We start from the raw sequence: 20,191 nt of genomic DNA on the forward strand, positions 1-20,191 counted from the left end.
TCTATCAGAGACTACAAGCTGTAAGGACATTGGAAACAGAAATATTATTCTCAGAGAATAATGAAAACTCCTACTGCTTGTAGAAGTCAAGGTGCTTTTTACAATGTACAAATTATTTAGAAAATGGGAGCTTAAAGTTAAATTGAAAGTGTGAGCTTTCAATCATTTGTAATAAACAGGTTCCAGAATTTCATTTTTAGTGAATTTCTCTAAAATTCTTCATAAAGATCAACAGCTACGTGCCCAAACATAGTTTGAGTTCAGAGAGAAGTTTTGATAGTATTGGTAAAAGAAAAAGATTTAAAATTCATTACTAGTATTACTTTTTTGATACCACTAAATGTATACCTAAGAGAAAATAAGAATAATCAGAGAGAGGAGAGGCGGTCTCACACCAAAGCTATTTGGAGGGTAGAGTAGCCATTCAATTCTATGAAAGAAATACATCAATTTCAGTAACTTTTCCAAAAGTAATCATATGCCCCCAGAACAATAAGGAATTTCAGAATCTGTACTTCAAATTATAAAAGAGACCAGCGAATTCATGAGGAAATTTTATATATAGGCTCATTGAAATGCATATAGAAACCAATCTAATGCTAATTATTGCTTCTGAGATAGGGTAAAGAAAAATTATTGGGTTAGAGTAAAAGAAACTTCACTTACGTTACTAATGCAGTTTTTCCTGTAGATATTGGACATAGTAATTATGTGGACTTCATAACTGTTCTTTGAATATTAACCACCTGCATGAACATAATAAATGGGTAGAAGTATGGAGACACAATAAATCACAAATTACTAATAAGTATTTCATAACTGGTATATTCGATCCTGCCTTTGAACTAAGAAGGTTCAAATACTTGAATTCAAATATTTAAATACTGAATCTTTCTCTATAGGGGAAAACAGAAACTATATTGAATTGGCACCCAAATAGTTATCTACAGAAAAACTTTGTATTTATGAAAATATGTATAGATAAAAATGAAAAAACTTCTGATCATTGATGATTTTCACAAAGTAATATAGTTTTTATTCTAAAATATTGCAAGGTTTGCTCATGTAGAAAATGTAACATTGATCAGAGTGTTCCAAATTGCAGCTCTGTCTGTGTTGGTGGTGTACTGACCAACATAGCTGTTTCCCAAATTGCATGTTAGCTTTTGGACTGAATTCATTAATTTTTTTTTTCAATTTTGAAACTAGTCCTTGCTAAGTCACTAACTTACCTAGATAGAAATTTAGCTCTTTGTCCTCTTGTCTTGCCTTCCAAGAGAGTTGAGATTGGAGGTGTGTGCCACTTTGCCGAGCTATAATTTTTGTTTATAATTTTTAAAGTACATGGTAGGAACCAGCAATTATCTTAATGTAACACTGTTATCTATTTAATTTGTGTTTGGCATTAGTTAGTTGCCACTAGATTCATTATTATTTAAATTCATTTTTATTAAGCAATATTTTCTATAACCACATTGTTTTCACTAAAGCTGATATACTAAAGTTCTATTGAAATAATAGTCTCTGTATAATTTGTAATGATTCAGTGTTATTTTTTTGAAGTGTATGATCATCATTTCACTGTTTTTCTTTTACAATTATGCAGTTTCGGGTTTCTAGCATATATGTTGATTAAAAATAGGTTAAGTTATATATTCTTAAAAGACAGCTTACAAATTTCAGTAATTTATAAATCTAGTTTATTAATAAATACGTGGATATAATCTTTGAATTCACTACTTATAATTTTGAAATGCAGCTAATCAAATATAAAATTGTTAAGGTTAATTCAGGGATTAAATTCAAATCTAATCAAGTAATCATTTGCTAATTTCTCAACAAATGGTATTATGGACTGCACAGCAATTATTTCAGTGTGGCACACAAATTAGCAGTAGTTTAAATAATATATGCACAAATTCTAAGAGTGAATAAAGCAATAATTTTACTTTATAGCTTCAAGGATATAAAATTTAATGATCACTAAACTTTTCAGTAACTCTTAAATATCCTAATAAAAGATGAACAATTTTTTTCTCTATGGAGTTTGAACAATAGACTCCTTCCAAATTAAATCAAACTTTTGTCCTTGTACGGTGTGTTCAAAACCTCATAGCTTTCATACAATTCAGGCATTTGTAGAAATGTAAATCACTTAATAAAATAAATGTAATGCATGACGCTTGTGGCCATGATGCATTACATTAAGACAAAAATCAGGTCTCTGGACTCAAAGACAATTCAACCTCATGTTCTGGATATTCATTAGGTGTCTTACACACTCGGAAGGTCCTGAGCTAGTTTGCTATATGGCAAGAAATTAAAAGCAAATGACTTGTTTAATAAATGGATCCATATGGTCTACACTGCAACCGTCCTTACTCCTAAGTAGAGAACTAGAAATAAAAATGATAGCTTTCTCCAAACTTATGAAGAATGAGAAAATCAAGCCTGTGAAGGTCGGCATTAATTGTATCATGTTGATTGGTTTAGGGAACACACGGAGGATTGGTAAAGTACACTTCTAAACTGAGTGGGTCAGACAGACATGGATTTGGGTCTGATGCATAGTCCCTAACCTTGTCCTTCTTGGCACTCTTCCCTGACTTGGCTTCCCTGCATCTATGATATAAGCATCTTTTTCTAGAAAAAAGCTCTATAATGCAATTTTCATGAATCAAACTTTTTAAAGAAATATTTTGTGCTTTTTTGTTGTTGTTGTTGTTCATGTACTGGGGATTGAACTCAAGACCTTGTGCTTCCCTGGCAGGCACTTATGCTGCTGAGTTGTCTCTCTAGCCCCATAGTATGATTTTTAGGAAACTGAAATGTACATGCTTCTTTTCAGAACTGTATTAGGGAAGTGAGAGGAGATTATATACAACATGATCATTATATCTTTAGTCTTTAGACAACAGAAAAAAAATATATATATATATAGCCCTCCAGTTGGTTTAGTTTCATTTAGTGAGAAGGAGGATTATTGTTTTAGGAAGATCCCTGCTAAATCCATTAAATGTCTTCTATCCACAGATGTGGAACATTTAATGTATTTGCTAGACTGAAAGTAAAATAAAAGTGACAATGTTTTTTTGTTTTAATATAATTATATAAGTCTGTGGTTATATAACCCACCCTTTTGGACACAGTTTTGAAGAAGAAAATTTTTCTACATATCCAGGTATGGGAGGATTTCATTGGTTTTTCTGGTGAGTATAACTTCTGGATTACACACTGATGCACAGTTCTTCCTCCAACACCGCAGCTCTACCTGAGGTGATCAGGCCGTTGTATTTTCCTAAGTAGTGCACAACCCAGGTCCCTCCCACGCAGCCCTGGTGCAGCTCTAGCTCCTCCGCGGACCTCATGCAGGGGCTGACCTGACTGCAGGCAGTGCTGGCGTCACAGGCCTGGTGAGGAGCTGCTGCAGACACAGATTACGTTGGGTCATTTGCCTGCCACTCGCGTCTTGCTGTGTGGCCTGGTTCATAGCGCGTCACGGTTCTCCAATTACACCGGCCTATGGCCCAAGGGTTGGGAACTCCTGTCATAAGTGACAATTTAAATTATTTTCTTATTCAGTGATGTATATTTGTATTCTAGCATGAGGGATCTAGCATAAAGTTATACAAAAATAACTTCATTTTTATATGCTACCAACACTTTGATATGTAACTACCAAAAATTCAATTTAAATGAAAATTGTAAAATTATACAGTATTTAGATATAAAGTTATTGAAAATTTTATAGTTCCAGTAGAGATGTAAGAATTAAAAATTTGAAGATATAAAGGTCTATGCACAGAATGGAACATGTAGAAAAACAAACTATAAGCACCAATTTGTTAATTGTATTTGTTATTTTCATGCCAGATAATCTTTCCTAAGATACTATTCTAAGAAATTTGTTTTTGTAAAATCTAGCAATATACTTTGATTATTTTTATGTTGCAATCTACTATTAACTTCCTCTTGCTCTACTTCCCGTTGTCTTCTGTAGGTCTTCCTTCCATTTTTATTGCTTTGTCCAATTTTTTTCAAACTTCACATATGAGGGAAGAAACAAATCTTGATACAGTTACATCCTGCCAGACCCAGTGAGGTTGCAGTATCATAAGGAGAAAACGCACTTAATGTTTAATCGCTACTTAATGTACTTAGTAGCTTCATGAATGGATAGCTTAGCTTAATATCTTCACAACTGCTGAGAGTGGGGTAAAATAATCTCACATACAGCTTATAAATTGTAGTAAATTGTTCACTATATCCAGTAATTTATTGAAAGCTATATCTCAAGTGAAAACTGTACTGTGATAAAAATCAAAATATCTATTTTAAACTGTTTTCAGTTGAAGATTCTGCCCTTTGATACAGACCGATGACTATTGCTTTAGGTAAAACTAAATTCATGTAGGTCTCTAAAAACTAAAACAAATAAAACTGTATCTGTAATATTTTTCATTTTATTTGTTTAGCTGTCTTTACTGGTGTCTTTGTCTTGTACAGCTAGATCTAAGTTACTGGAATGCTTGAACATCTTGCTTCAAATCAAAAGCCCCTCATTAATATTACAGAATTTGAGTGATATCAAAGAATAATTCACATTTCCCATCATCTGGAGTTTTTTAAAATTTGTAGTTTGGTTTTAAAGAATGCTTTCATGATCACATACTTCTTGGCTTACATTTTTTTCTTTTCATTCAGCATTTTGAGCATCATCTTACAGACTTTGACTTAATGATTTCAGATGAGAAATTTCAGTTAATATTATTGAGGTGAGCCATTTAGATAAGTCAGGGTGACTAAGTGCCTCCTTAGGCAAGCTCAGGGACCTGGGTTCAATCCCCAGCACTACTTGCTGTGGTGGCCCAGCCCTCAGGGTGTGCTGAGCTGGGGACTGAGTATGGGTGTGGTGGCCCATGCCTATAATCCCAGGACTGGGAAAGCTGAAAATAGGAGGATCGCTATGAGTCTGAGCTCATGTATATCTCATGAATTACTTCATACTTCTTGTTTTAGAAAAAAAAATGGTTTTATCATGGGGTTCAGCCATTATAAGAAATTTGCTTTGTAAAGTCTAGTAATATACTTTGATGACAATGCATCCCACTAAAGCTTTGAGTTGACCCTAACTACCTGGCTGGCTGAGCTCTGTGCATCCTGTCTCAGCATACACGTGCAAGCCTATGATCAGCCCGAAATCAGAGCACTGGGGTCTTCCTCAGCTCTTTGACAGCTCTGCACAGTGGCACCAACCTACCCACTCATGGAGTCTTCCAAATCTTCAGGAATATACTACAGCTTTTCACAGCCTCTGAGGAAAGGAAATTCCACAGGACCTTATTTTAAGCTTATTGTTTGTTCCAACTCCGACTACATATTTCAAGCCCTTGAAAAATGAGATTACTTGATTTGCTTTTAAAAACATCTGAAGGGAGGAAAATGCTTTCTTCTCCCACATTTTCTTCCAAAATCTATTTTATATGAATTTTTCTTGGCTTTCTGTTATTAATTAATTCATTTTTATGAACTTTAATTATCACAGAGACACTAAGTGAAAAGAAATCCTCTATATGTCTAAAATCTTTTATAAAGCATCAATCTAAATCTGTCTCTTGTGGTAACTCCAATCATTTCCATATAGTGAGTTGATTAACAATGGTACTGGAAATAATTCCTAGACAAGGAATCTTTGATTTTTTTCAATAACCCTTTTTTATTTGGTTTATCCTGACTTTTAGTTTCTTATATCTCATATTCCATCATTTCAGAGGAGATAATTAATAGTTAAGAAATCATTATGTTTATTCTCATGATTATCTATTAAAAGTGTGTGAAAGGATGCAAAATAGTTCTCTAAAATGCAAAGAATGTTTTCCATTTATTTTTGCCAAGATTGATATATATTTACTCTCTTTGGGAAAATATTCCCAGAACTTCCTCTTTAAAGGTAGCTCTGGACCCAGTTATGATATCATTAAGCAATTTTAAGAGAAGCTCCATTTCTCCCTGTATTTATTTATTTATTTAATTTTGATATAGTGTCTTGCTATGTGGTTCAGACTCCTAGCTATCCTCCTGCCTCTGCCTTCCAGCCCTGGGATTACAGGCATGTACCACCATGCCCAATTCCCACATCCACAGGGCAACCAATACTGGGAATGAATCTGGTACCTTGTGCTTGCCATGCAGGTGCTCATGCCTCAGAGCTATTTCCCCAGCCCTCTCCCTTCTTTCAAACTCTAAAAGTGTGTTTTTTAAATTTATCTTCCAACAATCCCTAAAAATGCTGAGTATTATTAAATAACACATACCAATACAAAGCAGTGTTTAATATTACCATTACTTAATCAAATATGTCTGAAATCGCTATTAATTAGAAAACATTTAACTTGACCCTAAAGGCAGACCAATAAACATGAGCTAAGATTGTCTTTCCAAAAAAATACTCATGGTTTGATTTTTATTTTATGGCTTGTATGATAGAAAATATTAAAAATTAAAACAATCTAGGGAAATAATATTAGTGAGTGAGTGCAGGAAATGAGCTGTGTTTGATCAAAGCATGCACGGGATTTAAGAAAATCAGAGATTTCAGTAGCACAGTCATGGCCTGGAGTCAGACCATGAAGTCAATCAAAGGAATATGAGGTTTTCAAGTCTGACACACCCAGTGTTTTCTACAGCAAATGTTGAGAATGTGTCACTGCTGTTTCAGTTGCTGTCGGCTTTGTGGATTGCTATTCTATCATCCCTTTATCATGAATGGGAAGCTGCCCACATAGAAATGCCATTTCTTCATCAAAAAAAAAAAAAAAAAGAGAGAGAGAAATACTTTCTCTTCTCTCAGATATGTTCTGCTGTCCACAGCTTGCTGCCTAAGCTATTCCAGTTTTAAAATGAACACTTAACTACGTTTCAGCTCACCACTTCCTTAAGTTGTTCTAAAATCTCTTTATTAATTAGTTTGCTTAATGAAGAAACATTGCTACCAAGTAAAAAAGATCTTTTGAAAAAGTAAGATCAGTGACGTGTTTTAAAGGGAATTCCTATTCTTACTTTTATGGTGGCATGGAGTCTGTCGATGGAACACAAATTCAACTCTCTCACCATTCGTCCAGCTCTAAACTTTCATGGTGCCCTTCCTAAAATATTCATTCTGGGCAGAGAAAATTGTGGAAAACCATAAAACTAGTGAGTTACATAGAACCAGGTCCTGATTACTAAAAAGCTTCTGTGATTAGATATTGTTCGTTTCTATTGTGCATTTCTGGGAAAGAGAATGACCTTTTTCAGTAGAGATGTGACAAAAACACTTAGTACTGAATTTTTACTTGGTAGAACAGGTTGGGACACCATGCATGTGGCTTATCTTGTACTGTAACAATAGATGGAGAATTTCATGGCAATGCAGATTTACTTCACATAAATTATTCATAACTAATAATCGATATCCATAACTTGTAATAGATATTAACAATGTTTTTCCATACTCAAGGCTCACTCTTGGGTTAAAATAAGTGGAAGTGCATTTCTTTATGGCCAGTAATTTCCATAATATTTTAGTCATTAAGTTAAGGAAGATTTACCTTTAAAAATTCAAATATTTGAAAACAATTTATCATTGTAAAAGGTATATCAACAGGTATATGAATTCCTGAAAGTTTTTCTAGCTTGAGGAATAATATTAATAGTCAAAAATAAGTTTGATTTTTTCAGTAAATGCACTGCTATATAACTGATGGCAGTGAGACAATTTTCCAACCGATGTCAGTGTGAATGGATTACAAAGAAATATGAGTGTATTTAGCATTGCTTCATAAGTACAAGAAATCTATTTATTTATTTATTTATTTATTTATTTATTTGCAGATCCAGGGATTGAACTTAGGTCCTTGTGCTTGCCAGAGAAGCGCTTATTCCACTGAGCCACCTCCCGGCCCCATTACAAGAAATTTAAAAATAACAAAGCAATACATTTTCAGATTAAATTTGCTAAAATTTTGAATAATAAATTGTCACTATGAGGGTCAGCAAGACAGCTCAGCAGATTAAAGTGCATACTTAGACAGGCTTAGCGATCAGGGTTGGATCCTAGCTGTGTTGTGACGGCCCTGGACCCCAGGACCTGAGAATGGGACTGGGTGTGGTAGTGCATGCCTGTAATCCCAGTGTTTGGCAGGCTGAAAACAGGAGGATCACTACAAGTTTGATGTGTGTAGTGAGACCCTGTAGTTCCTGACTAAATGCATAAAAATAGATTAGATTAGATAGATAGATAGATAGATAGATAGATAGATAGATAGATAGATAGATAGAGATAGACAGATAGATAGATTGTCACTATGCATAAATATAAATGTTCGGCTTTTGTCAGACAACTACTTGATTTCTATAATGATTGAATATTATTTATTCCTGCTATTTCCCATCAAGTGGTATGTACTTATTTGTGTTTTTAAATTTGTCTTGTTTCCCTGTTTTTTTAGTTCTTTGATACAGAGTCATGCTGTTAGTTCAGGCTCCCCTTGAACTTTCATATGTGACTCAGGCTGGCTTCAAACTTACAGCAGTCCTCATAGTTCAGCCTCCTGAGTGTTGGGATTACAGAAGTGAGCCACGACACCTGGCTTTTCACTTTTTATGTTCCTCAGTTTATCTTTTTTAATCTTTTCCTTCATGGCCATGATTCTCTTTCACAAATTCCAACCCAAAATATTTTTAGCCACTTAATGATATATCCAAATTAATTTTTGGTTGCAATTCAAATTGTCCTCTGAAATGTTGCCAAATGTTTATACAAAAATGTTTATAGTTTTTGTTGTGAAAGAATACTAAAAAGCCCATCTTCCATCAAGAATTTCTTATTGCTGTTGCTTGTTTATGAAAATAGAGTTTTATTGAAACACAGCCAAACCCATTTCTTAATTTAATTATGCCTGGGTGTTGTGAGCTACAGTGGCTGAGTTGGATGCTTGCCAAGGACACCATATTGTTCACTAAAGCAAACATATTTGCTATCTACTCCTTTAGAGACACCTTTTGTCAAGCTTTGTTCTATAGCTGCTAAGATATTAAGATAGAGAACACAGTTATTGCTCTTTTCCATCTCTCCTCAATGTCTTCTACATTCTTGTAGTTTTAAGTCACCCAGCAATTCTCTACTTGGCTCACTCTTTCTGTTCCATTGCAGACAAATAAATATTAAGGCTGTCTTGAACCTACTCTTAATGTTCGGATCGTAACATGCATACAGCACAACTTAGATCCTTATCATGTAATCCATTCTCTGTTTTTCTTTTTTTCCCTATAAATCGAAACTTTTAGCATGAAAAAAGAATAAATTATATAACTATCTTTACATTTCCTTTTCCTCTCTGCCATTCCCAGTGCAGAATCATCACTAAAATTCCCCTATAAGACAATGTCTAGAATATGTCTACATATATGGGAAGGAGACAAGAAAATATGGATCCTTTGTTTTTCTATGTGTTTCGGGACAAGAAATTGATTTCTATTTATTTCTATGTTTACAAAATAATATGCATTGCAAGTAGACTTGATAGACTATGATATTCTATTCTTCCAAAACAACAGAAAGTACATATAATATTCAAGGATTTGAGCAATCATAGCATTACTGAATTATGACGAGATACAAAGATGACCTTAATGATTTTGTTAAACATACAATGTTGTATAAGTAATTTAGATGAGGCAATATTATAAAGGTGTAAATATTCCAAATAAGTTTTACAGGATTTCTCCAGACAAATCTGAGATATATTTATATATAAAGAAAAAAGAATAAGGATCAGCACACTTATTTTCAAAAAGAAAATCTTATTTATAGGACATATAGTACTATTTAAGTTACCTTTATACTACCTATAAAAAGCAACTCAATATTAACTGTAAAATTAGTTTTCTATAAATACTTAAAATATTGTATTGTTCTCTTTCAACAAAATGTTCATATATATATATATATATATATATATATATATATCTTTATGTTAACTATCTTGTTTGTGTATCTTATATGTATCTTAGCTATTTTCTATCTTCTATATGTGTATATATGTCATATATATATATATATCTTATCTATCTTGTGATATTATATTATATTTTGCATGTTTCTCTCTCTGACCAAAGGAAACACATTTATTTTTTATTATTAATTTTATTGAGAAACAAATAGCAATGAGACAGGTTTCTTTTTCTGAGACAGTTTCAAAACCAATTAGTAGGACAGTTTCAATAATTAATACATTGCATACTGCTGTTTTTGTAGTGGTTATTCATAGTACAAGATGCAAACATGATATGCTGTCCAAACACTATTAGTACAAATCTTTCTTCTCATTTAATTTAGAGAAAGCAGCTGTGTATCTATCCTAACTATTTTGTAGATACAGATACAAAATGGTCCTTCATTTGAGGACACACTCTTCTGAACATAGTAATTTATCCAGTTCTTCAGATGTTTAATCGACAGGACTGCCCTTAGAAGATGACATCAGGACAGTGAGGGCAGGGAAATCACCAAGCACTCACAGTAAGACTTCCTTTGCTTCCCCAAGATCACCGTATCTTTCAAACCATAAGATATTGCACTGTTCTTTTGATTCCACAATCTAATATTGGCCCACAGCATGTGGAGGTACAACTTTGCAAAGTTTTATATAGACAAGTTTCCTGTAATTGTAGTTATTTTGTACTCTGTTTGCCATTTGTCTTATCTGGGGTGACTTACTTAGTGCATTCTTTACTCATGGCTCTCGATTTTTTAAAATGTCTTTTTGCAAGAGATGTAAAAAATTGTCCTGGGAATTTTGTTTACTATGAGACAGAAAATACAAAAAGAATACAGGAAAAAGGGACAAGAACGACAAAAACACATCTGAGCTTTTACTCTGAGCTTCAATAGTGACAATAAACTTTATGGTAAAATATACCACTCTATCAAATGTGGAATGAATTATTTGCAGCAATGAACTGTGCTCTGATCAATATAATCTTGGCAGTTTATGCCTCATTTTCTCTGTTTAGAAAATATCAGGTGACTACCACTTCTATTTATCTTTAGCAGGATTCTTGAAAAGATCAAGTAAGATAGCAAAATATAGACCAAAATAAAAAACTAGGTTTTGGAAGTATTTTGGCATGTATTATGGTATGTTTGGAGTAACTAAACCAAAAGGTTTAAAGTCTTCAGAATCATAATTCCTGAGCTGTTTGATCTGTGTAGTTTTATTTAATATTAAAAATAGAATGAAATGGGGCCAAAGAGGAAAGTGATCGATGACGTAGAGTGTGCCTAAGGAGAGTCACATGGGGAGAAGACACTCTCTCAGGCTTTCACAGAGAGCACATTGGCCAAGCATTGGCCGTGACTCATCCACATGGCTGCACTGATGAAGGTTCTACAATCTGAGGTACAGGATCTCAGGACAAATCCTGAGGGCATTTCACTGACCTTCTCAGACCAAAAAGCTACAACTCTTGTTGCATAGGTCCTGCTTTACCTTGGTCTTAACCATCCAGTAGAAAAGTATGAAGTCGAAATATAAAAAATAAAGCCATGCTGTTGAGTTGAGCTGTGGGGGACTCAGGTCAATAATTTCTGACATTGCCAGTTAAATATAAGACCCAATGCTATTATAGGCTACTAGACTCTTTTAGAATATTTTGCTGAGTTTACACACCTATAATATTCAATAATGGAACTTAGAAAAAATGGGGTATACCGATGAATGTCCATTTTGTATCTGTGTATTCAAAGAGGTTGGGATAGATATATAGTTGCATTCTCTTAATGAATAGAATGATTTGTTCTAATGGTGTTTATGAATAGGATCACAAGTCCGCATCTTGTACAGCAATTAACCACTAAGAAGAATATATGCAGTGTATTATTTGTTGAAACTGTCCTTCCGATTTGATTTGAAACTGTCTCATTGCTATCTCTTTGTCAATAAAACTTTGAAAAAAAAAATAGAATGAAAATCCATCCAGTTGTGTTAGTGTATTACAGCCAGGGGAAGTTAAAAAATGTGTAAAGTTTATTGAGATTAATGTTACTAACATTTGTAATTTCTGCAGTATGGTAGTTTGGAAAATATAAGTAATTCCTATGAGCAAGCAAAGGACTCACCTACATAAGGCTTTGTGAAGTTTCATCATATTTAATTGTGTTTGATACTGACAAAACATTTTCACAATCTATCATCAATTTGTCTATCATCTGTCTGCCTATTACCTATCTATTATCTATCTATCTATCTATCTATCTATCTATCTATCTATCTATCTATCTATCTATCCATCTATCTATCTGTTTACTGCTTACCAACATATCTACTTACCTTTATGGCTTGTTAAGGAAACACAGCACATTTCACAAAGCATTATATGTGGATTAGTTTTCCTTATCCTTTGCCTACAAATTTAATAAGAAAGCCTCCTTCTACTCTTCGCCTTGCTTGACAGAATGGCTGAGTCAGTGACTCTTCTCTTGTCTGAAGAAACACCACACATCAGGGGTCACATTTGCATGCTCTACTGAAAAGCAACCGTAACTGAAAGTGTTCTAATAGTTCTGATCCTGCTGTGAAACATATGTGGAGCAATATTAACCACCTACATGTGTTAGGAATGTAAGAAACATGGAAATGCTGTGCAGTTTTATAAACTGGCAAAATAATTGAAACTTAATGAGGAGGTTCTATGGGCCGAAAATGACCTCTTATTGTGGTGTCACTGCATTCCTGCTTTATATCTGGTAGCTGGGGAAAAAATGAAGGAATAAGAGCATAAAGAGCAGTTGAAATCCCACTGAGCTCATTTTTGTTCAGCATTGATTACCTTCGAGGTGTTCTTTTGCTACTTAGCCATTCAAAACAGTTTTTTTGGTTGGCTGATTTGGATGCTTTAAGTTTATAAAAAGCATCGAGAGAGAAACTTTCTTTCATCATTGCCATTCAATGTTCTGAATATAGAATTCATTAGTTTCCAACTCATCCTGGCTCCATCTTAGTGACACAGTTGCAAGTGCCAAAGTTAAACAGAAATACAGAGCGGGTACTCTAATATAGAGCATTTTATTGGGGGAATAAACCATGGATTAAAAAAAAAAGCTAAGCAGAGTGCAGGAGCACAGGTCAGGGTAGATGCTGGCATGGCCTCTAGAGAACAAACATGAAGTTGTGGATTTCACTAGGACAAAAGTGTGCAGTTTATTTCTAAAGGAACTTTATTGGGTCTTCCAGACAGCTGTAAGATTTGGCAGGTTCTGATTGGCACGTAGCGGCGCTGCAACTTGAAACTTGTCTTAAAGTCATAGTTGGAAGTTCCATCAGCACTTGCTAATTGAAAGTAGTCCTCAAGTTGTAGCAGGAAATTTTATTGGATCAGCTATTGTCTTGGCTATTTTCACCTCCAATATCCAAAACTCAGAACTCTTAAGGAAAGAAGGTATACTTGGCTCAGTTTGTAGGGGATAAAGTCCATAGTCAACTGACTCCAAGGTAGAATACCACAAATGGCTATTACACCCTGGTGAGCTAATCTCTTTCCCCCAAAGCCTGTGAGTGCAGAAGGCCTGAAAGCACACCCAGACATAACATCCACAACAGTTCTGGGGAGTGTTTCTGCAGCTAACATCCACTACTTGCTGTATGCGTAACTGGGGATAGAACTCAGGCCCTTGCACTTGCCAGGGAAGCACTTATTCCACTGAACCATCTCCCCAGTCCCTGCTTGCCTTTCTACAGCTCCTCAAATTCATTTTAGTTGAATGTGACAGGCGTGAGTCCATCTTTCATAATAATTTTGCACACAGTGTTCTTGTTTATTCTGCTAAGAGAAAGAAGTTTAGCTCTTTCTTAAAGGGTAGATTCTTGTTGTCTCTAGTGGTGCTGCCCACACTCACAGCCGAGGTTCCCAGACAGACTTGAGGCTGGCCAGGGTTCACAGTTCTGCACACTGTGCCCTACAAATTAGTCTTCACCACAGAATGCTTTGGCAAGATCTTTTTACCAACTTTATTTCTATTTCTTGCTTGGACTGAATTCTTCACTCCTGCGAGGCTCATATTATTTACCACAGTAGTACAATTGCTAATGAAAGGGGCAAGTTTATGTGCATTCACTATTTTAATTTTTTTAAAAAAATCCCATATTTTGCTAGTATCTTTCAGTTTCTTTTGAATTTATCATACCTGTGACTAGTCAAGCTAAAGAGGTATATCTGTCTTTAATTGGCTAATATGCTGGCCCTAGGCCTATTTTCTAGAGTTGGTAAATTAGAGTTATTAGAGGAAAGGATGAAATCCACACAATTTCAATTAGCTAAAATGGAACAAAAATACAACTGAAACACTTTGGGATACAAATCTGTATAGATATTTCAAAATGATTTGGGATGTATTTTGTAATATATATTCATATATAAGAGCATCTATTTATCTATCTCTCTATCCATGCTATATGTCTCATCCTTTTAAATCTTTGGCGCTTGACAATGTGAAATGAAAGCATATGTAAATAAATGCATATTTGTAGCATGTTTATATTATTTCTGTTTAAAATGAACAAGTGCCAGTCAGATAGTTCAGCAGATTAAAGTGCCTGCTTAGGCAGACTCAGAGGACTGGAGTTCCCTCCTCAGGGCCTGCTGTGCTTGCCCCATGACTGGGGCTTGCTGAGAAGGCAATTGAGATTGGGTGTGGGGAGACTGCAATTGAGACTTGGGAAGCAGTAAACAAGAGGAGCACTATGAGTCCAATCTTATGCAGTGAGACCCTTTACACCCTGTACACCCTGTTCTAAATACAAAATAAAAATAAAAATAAAATGAACAAAACGTAGAAATACACAGCTGTTTAGAAGTAAGTGAATGGATATGTGCGTTACAGTATATCAACTGGAAATTAAAACTCAGCAATTAAAACAATGAATGGTTTATATATAAAGGAACATTAAACTCCAAATATTGATGCTGAATGAAACCAGTCAGCAAAGAGTATACATATAGTGTCATATATGTACATATTTAGAAATAAATATTAATACATTATTGCAAAGGGACAGACAGATAGCTCAGTGGATTAGAGTTCCTGTTTGGCAGATGCAGGGACCAGGGTTTGATCCCTGGCATGCCATGCTGGCCTTGTCCCTGGGGTACGCTGAGACAGCAACTGAGACTGAGCATGAACCTGTAATCCCAGCACTTGGGAGAATGAAAGCAGGAGGATCACTATGATTCCAATCTACATAGTTAGACCTTGTAGTAAATACATTTAGATAGATAGATAGATAGATAGATAGATAGATAGATAGATAGAGAGATAGAGAGATAGAGAGATAGAGAGATAGAGAGATAGAGAGATGGATAGATAGATACCATGTCAGAAAGGTACAATATTTTCCTGAAGGTGGGACTGGATGAAAACATGTTGAAGGAAATGACTGTAAAGGAATTTAAGAAAACTATTTTGGGAGATGATTATGCTGTATTATTGGTAGTAGTAATGATTTCACTGTACAGTAGGTTTCAATCTATTTTAAATGCAGTCAGCATGTAGGGTCAAAATAAAATATCTGTGTGCTTTATAACTTTGCAGTTTATAGGTAACCTTTGTACTTCACAAATCTATTATAAAACAAAGTATAAGAAAAGTAGAATGAAGAAGGTCACTAGACTTAAAAATATCAGGTTACTAAATGTACTTTCTTGAGAGTGAGGGGTCCTTTTATTGGGTAATATTAAAAATTAGAGAAAATAGAGGAAAAATATTTTCACATAGAACACCACAAGTTACTAGTTATAAAGCATGTACATAAGCCCCAGATACATTTCTCCTTAATATTATTTTATTAAGATATAAACTCTAATATTAAAGGGATGAGGTCATGAGATGTAAAAGTCAGAGATCCAAGTCTAGCTAATTTTCCAAACATTATCTATTAAATAAGATTCAAATCTTCTTAAGAAATATTTTGAAGAAAAAATGTGTAGCTGTAGGTAAACTTCAGTACTGAATTTAGAAGATTTTCATGAGTGCATCTTACGGGAGACATATTGTAAGATTTACTGTACATTGTCAGGTAAGTCTTTGAATGCATAGTTTATTTCTAATTAGAATTACTAAATTAGAACAAATATTGATGTTGCTATCTATATATAATACTATTTATATTTGGCAAAATAACAACTTGCCAAAAATTCTAACTATAACTAATGCCAGAACATACAAAACTCTATGACCTCAGAAGCATATAGACTGTACATCAGGATCCATTGTGCTTTCCTTGATGTCATTCCCCATGAATGGAATCTTTCTAAATTTGTCATGTAGAATGAAAAAATCTTCAGAAATTTTATTCAGATCAGCAGTTATTTTCATTTAGAAATGTTTGTATGTATGGAGTATTTTAAAATTTTAGTACGGTTAACAGGAAAGTGAATGTTCTGTTCTTAATTTTTAATAAAGTTGTACCCAATCATTATTCAAGTTACATAACTAGCATGTAAAAATTACTGTGACAATGAGAATATATTCAGACTTTTACAGTATTCAGAGCTATGAAAACATTCTTTCCAGGGACAAATGAATTTGAATGGGTCCATTTTGTCCTCTGGGTCCCACACACAAGGACACCCGCATGCACACATGCGGTCCTTAGGGTAAGCTGCTGCTGCAGCAAGAGTTGGATGAGGATTTTGACAGTGCTATAATGTGTAGTTAGAATTGTAATAGGAATGAGTCACTCTTCTACAAACAATACTTCCTTTCATGAAAGTGTTGCTCAAATACAAACACTTCCTTTTCACTTCACTAAGTAAAGTAATTCATTATGTCTGCTATAATTTCAGGGTATGTGAACATTAAATTAAGGATAGTGTCACATATACAGTCTACTAATGCTTCCATAACAAAGTACGACAGACTGGGTGGTTTACAAACAATAGAATTTTTTCACAGTTAAAATTTAAAATATTATCAGATTTTATTTTTTTCTGAGACCTCTCAAAGTACATTCTTGCTCTGTCCTCAAAAGGACTTTTCTTTTTGTCCAAAACTATAATTTCTCCCATTATTTTACAAGGTCAATTATTTACTTACTCTAGAACCACACCCCAGTAACCTCAGTTCATCTCAATCTCTTTCAAAAGGCTCCATCTTAGTCATGTAGAGAGCTAGGAATTTAACCATGATTTTGTGGGATATACAGTTAAACAGCAATGATTGCTGAAAATGACCCACTAGTATGACCTTAGAGATTCATGTTCATTTTTCTGTGGTGCCTGCTTCTCCAAACCTGTGCTATAAACTGATATTTCCCCCTTCATTTCAGGAAGTTATCAAAATTAGAATTGTTCTATTAATGGCTGAGGGTGTATCTCAGAGGTAGAGCCCACGCTTGACATGTTCAAAACCCTAGGTTCTATCTCCAATACCTAAATATAAAAAATAAAATGTGCCTTAGGATGCAGTACATTTTTTCTTTATTATAAGCACACTCTCACATTGAGCGAAAGTATACTTTATGCCAACTCCATTCTGCTGCCTCACATCAACAAATGGCCATCTCCTTAATCTCCTTAGGAATATCCTGTCCTTTCTAAGAAGGAAGAAGGCTGCCCAATTTAGGACTTGGCTTAAGAAAGCTTAGAAGGATTGAGGTAAAGTAGGTGATGGAATTATGATTGAATTTTCTCTTCATGTTAAAGCCTTCCTATCTCAGAGGCCTGAAAAGTTACACATCAGACTAAGGAAATTTCACTCTACTGGAATAGTAAACATTTATCCCCAAATGAGCACAAGTCCATACCAAATACATGGAAGTATGATAGTTGGAGTGAACTAGTTGAATGCTTGATATTTTTAACTTTTAGACAGATATAGGAGCTCAGAATGACAAGAACACTTATCTGAATAAGAATTGAAAATGAACACAGACACTATAATAAACTTGTAGATTTCCTTTCCTAATATAGTGGGGTTTTCTTTTAATCATAATTGCCATAATGCTTTAACCTAGAGTAAAGTAGCACCCCTAATTTAGAGCTATTGTTGAAACAACCAGATAGTGATGTCTCTTCTATCAAAAATTCCTCAGAGGAAGTTAGGGGATGAGCTGTCAAAAACCCATAGCTTGCACAAATCTTTTTCTGCGGCAAATCAGGAATGTTTGCAGTGATCACTTATGCGGTTGACTTTAACTTTGCCTGGAACAGTTCAGCTGAAACTTCTGAAGGTCATTTGCTGAAATGAGTTACCACAATTTAATAGCAATATCACATTTATTTAGAAATTCAGACCACCAATCTGATCATCTGTAGATAACTATGAAGAAAAAAATGAAAATAGCCCTAAAAAACAAACAACACATAAACATCTAAATATATATAATTATTACATATTATGATATACACATAAATATATGTATATGTCATTTCATAGAAAATATTTGAAGCTGTTATATATATATAATGCTTATCTATATAAAAAGATAAATAAAGTTTTAAAATAGACTCATTCCTCTTATCTTTTTATATTTATTAACCTTAATACTGGCATAGATCATTAAAATGAGCAAAGTCAAAACATTTTAAGCTATACAAAAACTACCAAACCAACAGAAACCTCTATTTTTAAAAGTAAAGACATACAACCTTTAGAGTTGAACTGATCACTAGTATAAATATATTGGGAGTCCAATTTTGACTACAGGATCACTATTCCTATATCATACCTTTTTGAAACAATGCAGTATTCTCTTTTAGTGCCTAAGATATATGATTAATTGGTAGATTTTGTTTCAATCAAAACTTAATTTTAAACTGATCCTATCAATGTACACTTGTCTTTATTAGTGCCTCAGCCTCGTAAGTGCTATTATTGTTGCATAACTGCAAACTTCTAAATTTATAGCACTCTAGTTACTGCAAATGATTCTTATATATTCTCATACTCTCTCTTCTTCAGCCTCATCTGATGATCTCAGTTCTCAGCAGATGGCCTCGCTTTCCTCTTTATTGAAGAATCTAAAGCAATAGAGGAGAATCACAGATGTCCTGCCACCTCTACCCACTGTGAGCACCTGCAGCTGCAGGGCTGTGCCCAGAGTCTTGTCCCAACAACAGTCTCCTTTGTGCATGGTCCTCACCACTTCTGAGAACTTACGCTATTTCTGAGCAGTTCTGTCTTACCAGTAGCAGTTTTCACCCTATAAGGAATAATTCTCATTTGGCACACTATGAATTTTCTATCTAAATCCATGAACTTACCCTGAAATTACTTCTCCTGACTCACTACCTGATTGTTTATGCAAACTTTTTCAACACAGCCCCACAGCGTACTTCTTTATGTCACTATTTTCCAATTTACTTCTTCCCATTTTCTCTTAATAAGAATACAGCCAGCTTCATGAATATTTTGCCCCAAATCATCTATTCTTCTCCACATCACCAACAACCTCCGTGTTGCTAAATCTCTTGTTCATTATAAACTTTTATTCCTCCTACAAACATCAATCATTTTTATGTAGTTGATTAATTCTTTCTTTGTAACATAGTTTACCCTCACTATCCACATTCTCAGATTCAACAAATTGGGAACAGAAAATACTTGAAAGAATGCTTCATCCATAGTGAAAATATATGAACTTCTTATCTGATTCCTAATTCACATATAATATAAATTGTATTGGGTATAATAACTAATTTAATTTTTAAAATATTTTTACTTATTTATTTGGTACAGGGCCTTACTACTCAGGTTGGACTCATACTGATCCTCCTGTCTCAGCCTCCCCAGCTCTGAGATTACAGGTATGCTCCACCATGCCTGATTTGCACGGCCTATGTTGCGGGCACAGGGTTCCAAGGCTGGCATGATTTGTAGTACTGGGGATAGAACCTAGGTCCTTTTGCTTTGCAGGCAGGTGCTTAGATTGTTGAGCTATCTCTCCAGCCCTATTACAACTGATTCATAGATAATATTAAGTAGGTTAGTTGATGTTCATATTTGTATGCAAATAAAACTCTATTTTATACCAAGGACTTGAGCATTCCAACATTCTGGTGTGTTTAAGGAATCATGAAATGAGTTCCTAAGGTGACTGTTTGCATCAAGGTGAATGTGCAATTGGTTTCATGGTCTCAAATTATATATTTTATA

This window comes from Octodon degus, unplaced genomic scaffold (assembly GCF_000260255.1).
Source record: "Octodon degus isolate 3935 unplaced genomic scaffold, OctDeg1.0 scaffold00009, whole genome shotgun sequence".
NCBI lineage: Eukaryota > Metazoa > Chordata > Mammalia > Rodentia > Octodontidae > Octodon > Octodon degus.